Genomic DNA, 6,195 nt, shown 5'->3' with positions numbered 1-6,195 from the left:
TCAGAGAGGAGACTCACTGTGAGCTGCTAGTGTTCAGAGAGGAGACTCACTGTGAGCTGCTAGTGTTCAGAGAGAGGAGACTCACTGTGAGCTGCTAGTGTTCAGAGAGAGGAGACTCACTGTGAGCTGCTAGTGTTCAGAGAGAGGAGACTCACTGTGAGCTGCTCGTGTTCAGAGAGAGGAGACTCACTGTGAGCTGCTAGTGTTCAGAGAGAGGAGACTCACTGTGAGCTGCTAGTGTTCAGAGAGGAGACTCATGAACTCCTGTCTGAGAGGAACGCTGCTAATAAAGTTTATACACTTTGTGGTGGAAACTTCTGAAGCAATGGAGAGTCAGGACTCAGAGAGGCACGAGGAGAGCTGGAGCTTTGATGGCAAACACTGACGGTTTATTTGGAGTTACGCCCGGAGAGTTCACAAAACAGGTGGTGTGTCACGAGTTGACACGGCGGTTGCCAAACCGATTCTGAAGAACTCTTTCTGCAGCTCCAGGTTTTAACTAGTTCAGAGTGAAATAATCAACATTCTTTATCAGTGAGACTAAACATTATGGACCCTGAATCTAACTAGAGCTCTCGTCCAGAGAAAAGAACGTGAGCCAGGGAACCTTCGTCCCTGACCAGTGAACTACCTCATGGCGGCTTGTGCTCTGTCATAGACTGGCTGATGCTGATGTTTAACCAGACTCAGATGTGGCTCAGATAGAGTTCTGAATGGAGCATTGTGATTGGCTCCCCTCTCTCCACATAGTGGCTGTAATGGAGCGTTGTGATTGGCTCCCCTCTCTCCACATGGTGGCTGTAATGGAGCGTTGTGATTGGCTCCCCTCTCTCCACATGGTGGCTGTAATGGAGCATTGTGATTGGCTCCCCTCTCTCCACATGGTGGCTGTAATGGAGCGTTGTGATTGGCTCCCCTCTCTCCACATGGTGGCTGTAATGGAGCGTGCAGCACTTCCTGGACAGATTTCCATAATAAATGTGTCCCAGCCGTCTGGCTCATAAAGCTCATAAAGCTCATAAAGCTCATTTCCTCTGAGAGAAGAGGAATCTGGAGGAGAGCGGCCAGGACAAACACAGAGCCCCTTCCTGTCCCGCCAAAATAAAGCTTCAGAGCGGGAGCTCAGTAAATCACTGCTCTCCTCTACTTTAAAGAGTCCTCAGATATCAGTCTCTACGTCTCACTGAGAAAATATAAAGCTTTAAGATTCAAACTATACATAGTAAATGCATTTCCTTAAATCTACTTTAAAGAGTCCTCTCCTGCTGATGTTCAGGTGTATATCAGTAGTGTCTCTACTTTAAAGAGTCCTCTCCTGCTGATGTTCAGGTGTATATCAGTATGTAGTGTCTCTACTTTAAAGAGTCCTCTCCTGCTGATGTTCAGTGTATATCAGTATGTAGTGTCTCTACTTTAAAGAGTCCTCTCCTGCTGATGTTCAGGTGTATATCAGTATGTAGTGTCTCTACTTTAAAGAGTCCTCTCCTGCTGATGTTCAGGTGTATATCAGTATGTAGTGTCTCTACTTTAAAGAGTCCTCTCCTGCTGATGTCCAGGTGTATATCAGTATGTAGTGTCTCTACTTTAAAGAGTCCTCTCCTGCTGATGTTCAGGTGTATATCAGTATGTAGTGTCTCTACTTTAAAGAGTCCTCTCCTGCTGATGTTCAGGTGTATATCAGTAGTGTCTCTACTTTAAAGAGTCCTCTCCTGCTGATGTCCAGGTGTATATCAGTATGTAGTGTCTCTACTTTAAAGAGTCCTCTCCTGCTGATGTTCAGGTGTATATCAGTATGTAGTGTCTCTACTTTAAAGAGTCCTCTCCTCCTGATGTTCAGGTGTATATCAGTATGTAGTGTCTCTACTTTAAAGAGTCCTCTCCTGCTGATGTTCAGGTGTATATCAGTGAGTAGTGTCTCTACTTTAAAGAGTCCTCTCCTCCTGATGTTCAGGTGTATATCAGTATGTAGTGTCTCTACTTTAAAGAGTCCTCTCCTGCTGATGTGTCTGAGTCTCTTCACTCAGGAAACCCTGCAGCGTCAAATCACAGCGGCTGTAAAACGTAAACATATGGAGCTACTGAGTGTGTGTGTGTGTGTGTGTGTGTGTGTGTGTGTGTGTGTTGGCTCACACACGGCACTGATTATTCCTCCAGATGGAAACTGGACTCCCGTTCAGCACATAAACAAAGATGGCCTCCGAGCAAACAAACATCAGTAAGTCACGGGTCGGGGGGGAACCTTCCGGAAGCTTCCAGCGAGACGTCTAAACACTGTGTAACGTTTAAAGAGTCCCTCGCTGCACTCTTTAAATCAGAGACTTGCAGAAACTGAGTCTGAACAAAGAGCTGTCTGTGGCTCCTAGACTGAGGGGGGAAAGTCAATAATGGCATTCACTCAACTTCTGTTCTGAAGTATTTCAGAGCTTTTGTTACTTCGTACTCCTGCTCTCCTGCTCTCCTGCTCTCCTACTCTCCTGCTCTGCTACTCTGTGAGACCAGGGGACACTAAAGAGTGACGCACACAGCTGGGAGACCAGGGGACACTAAAGAGTGACGCACACAGCTGGGAGACCAGGGGACACTAAAGAGTGACGCACACAGCTGGGACACCAGGGGACACTAAAGAGTGACGCACACAGCTGGGAGACCAGGGGACACTAAAAAGTGACGCACACAGCTGGGAGACCAGGGGACACTAAAGAGTGACGCACACACACTTGGTGACGTTTTCTGTTGTTGGAAACTTACCTCAAATGTTTGATGGTCTTATTAACAAAGTGATCACATGACTCCTTCTGATGTCACTGCAGATCTGCTGGAAGCTAGCTAGCTAACGTAGCTAAAGGTAGGGTAGGTAAGTTTGAGAAACCGGCTCGAGATACACTTGTTGTTATATTCCATGGAATGCTCTTAACATCCCGATAGCAATGATATCTTAAGTGCTTTGACAACAAATCCATAAAAAATGTCATCTGTGGAAGCCGTAGTACTGTAAAAAGCACGACCAAATCATTTTAGCCGGCCCGGCTAAAATAACTGATGGCCTACCTGCCTGTCAGCCTTTCATCGGGGCACAAACTTATCTCGTGCCCTCATTGGTCATGTGCACGTTCGTGTGTGTTGGAGGAGGGGCTCTCTAAGGAAGTGGCAGATTTTCTCCGGTTGTGTATTTTCAAATTCTAGCGATCTCGAGCCGGTTTCTCAAACTTACCTACCCTACCTTAACGTAGTCAGAATAACTAAAGAGTGTAGTGCCGAGAGATAGGAGTCGGAGGCGGTGCATCGAAGGTGCAAATCTGGCTTTATTGAGCAGCAGAAATGCACATGCTGTCGGGTCGCAGCCCGGGAAGAGAAGACTACAAGTGAAAGGAGGGCACACAGTAGGTACACAGTAGGTACCGTCAACATATGTGTCCGTGCGGAAACAGTACCCCCAACCTGTAGTTCCATGATTGGAATATGTAACCTCAGTGTATGAATCAGTGATCACTACACAAGCCCCCCCAGAATTCAACCATGGACACAATCCTCGCTTCCGGGAGGAAGCACCACAGGGGCCGAGGAGGGCGGGGCCGCCGGCGAGGGCCGGGCCATGGAACGGGCCGTCGGCAGGGGGCCGCAGGAGAGGGTAGGGGCCCTAACGAGGGCGAGGGCATCCCCACCGGGGGGTGGGGGGCGGGCCGGAACGGGCCGTCGTCAGGGGGCCGCAGAAAGCAGGGTCGATGTGTTGTGACGTGGGGATAGGCGAGAACATCCCAGTGGTCCCCAGCAGGGAGGAGCGCTGCCCGGCCGCAGGCGAAGGCACAGCGGCGGCGGGTACGAAGTCCTCGGGGAGGAAGGAGTCGTGTCCCCGGGAGGAGGGAGCTGTGGACAGGGGAGAGGCCAGACGGGGCGCCGTCCGAAGCCGCCGTCGAGGCGAACCGTGAGCCGCGGTTAGAGGAGAGGCCAGGCAGGGTCCCGAAGCGCGCCACCCACGGGCCGATGAAGGCATGGGCGACGTCCGAAACCGTAGAGTCGAGGCGAGACGGGGTCCAGAAGCGCGCCACCCACGGGCCGAAGAAGGCATGGGCGACGTCCGAAGCCGCCGTCGAGGTGGTGAAAAAGCGAGAGGGTCCACACGAGGCCGACCAGACATGGTCGAACCTCCTCTCAGGCACCAGAAAAAAACTCAAAAGGGTCGTCCTGTCCACGATCAAAAACAGGTGGGCGAAATGCGAGAGGATCCACACGAGGCGACCAGACTTGATCGAACCTCCTCTCCGGCACCACAAAAAAAAACAGTCGGATGTCGATAGCCGCTAGCTGCTAGCTAGCCGCAGTGTGTGCTAGCTCGTCGTTAGCCGTTGGTAGCCGTTGGTAGCTGTTAGCCGTTAGCAGTCTTGGCTAGCCGTTCTCGACGGGCGTTAGTCGCTGTCGGCGGCGGCGGCGGCCCCGGAGCCTCTGCTAGGCAGCGTGCCCCCACCAGGGAAGGTGCCGCAGCGTATAGTGGCCAGCACCTCAGGGGTAAATCGCCGGGCGGCCAGGAAGAACCGGCTAGCTTCTTCGGCCAAAGCGCGGGGCTCAACACTAGCCGTGTTAGCTAGCGCAGCCTGGACATGCAGCCGCATGTCCCGAAGAAACAGCTCCACGAGGTAGAAGTCGGGTTCCTCCATACCTAGCAGGTCGCGGGAATGGCGAGCGACGTCCTCAGCCATTCCGTGGGGCGCACCGAGCCTCAGTCCGTGTGCACGTGGCAGCCACGGACGTCTCCAAGAATCTCCGGCATTTCGAGAAAAGCTGCGCTTTTTGCCGTGTTCGGTTCAGTCTCGGATACTTCGCGAGACTTATGTCGGGGTCACCAATGTAGTGCCGAGAGATAGGAGTCGGAGGCGGTGCATCGAAGGTGCAAATCTGGCTTTATTGAGCAGCAGAAATGGACATGCAGTCGGGTCGCAGCCCGGAAGAGAAGACTACAAGTGAAAGGAGGGCACACAGTAGGTACACAGTAGGTACCGTCAACAATGTAGTGTGCGGAAACAGTACCCCCAACTGTAGTTCCATGATTGGATTATGTAACCCCAGTGTATGAATCAGTGATCACTACAAGAGACAGTTTAACTTTATAATCCTGAACTCTCACACAGTCATCAGTTAAACTACAAACACCCCCACACACACACGCACGCACACACACGCACACACACACACACACACACACACACACTCACAGAAGCTGCCACGCATTAACTTCCTGTTTCAGGGAGGAAATGTTGAAATTTCATTAGAAAAATAAAGTGTAATAATGTTCATCCTAACATCTGCAGAGAGGGGGGGATGACTTACCTTCTGCTGACACACACACACACGCACACACACACACACACACACACACACACACACACACACGCACACACACTGCTCTGTAAATGTGTGTGTGTGTGTGTGTTCAGCTTCTCCTAAAAACTCTCACTTCCTTCTTTTTCCTGACATTAGCTGAAAGGATTTGTGTGTGAGAAACCTTTTAAAGTCCTCACACACACACACACACACACACACACACACACCCATGAATGTGTGAAGGCATTTCCATGAAGGGGGAAGAGAACAGTCCTTTCTACCTCACGTAGAGTTTGCTTTGGTCTCATGTGTGAACCTGAAACAGTGTGATCATAGCGGAGATGTCTTCTCTCTGAGGGGACGTCTCTCTGAGGGGACGTCTCCCAGCAGTAACACCTCATTCATCTGCATTATGGACGTCAACAGTAACAGAAAGTAATCAGATTACTTTTATATGTTGACAGCTAGCTCTCTACAGGTCTCTCTACAGATCTGTTGTTCATCTGCTAACAGCTAACAACTAACTGCTATGCTGAAGATAAGATAAGAAGTACTTTATTGCAGCAGCATAAAAAGACAAGGCATTGTACATTAGAGAAATGAAAAGACTAGAAATAAACAATCCAAATGTAAACATCTCAAATAGAAATAAAATAGCATAAAATAAGCTAACTGCTAACAGCTAACAGCTAGCTCTACTGCAGGTCTCTCCACATTGTGTCTGTACAGCTAACAGTTTGCTCAGCTACAGCTACAGCTAACTAAAGCAACAGTTAACAGCTAACCGCTAACAGCTACAGCTAACAGCATAACAGCTAACAGCTAACAGCTAACAGCTAAAGCTACAACAGCTAACAGCTAACAGCTAACAGCTAACAG

The sequence above is a fragment of the Trematomus bernacchii genome, unplaced genomic scaffold, assembly GCF_902827165.1.
Source record: "Trematomus bernacchii unplaced genomic scaffold, fTreBer1.1, whole genome shotgun sequence".
Lineage (NCBI taxonomy): Eukaryota > Metazoa > Chordata > Actinopteri > Perciformes > Nototheniidae > Trematomus > Trematomus bernacchii.
This window is presented reverse-complemented; position numbering follows the sequence as displayed.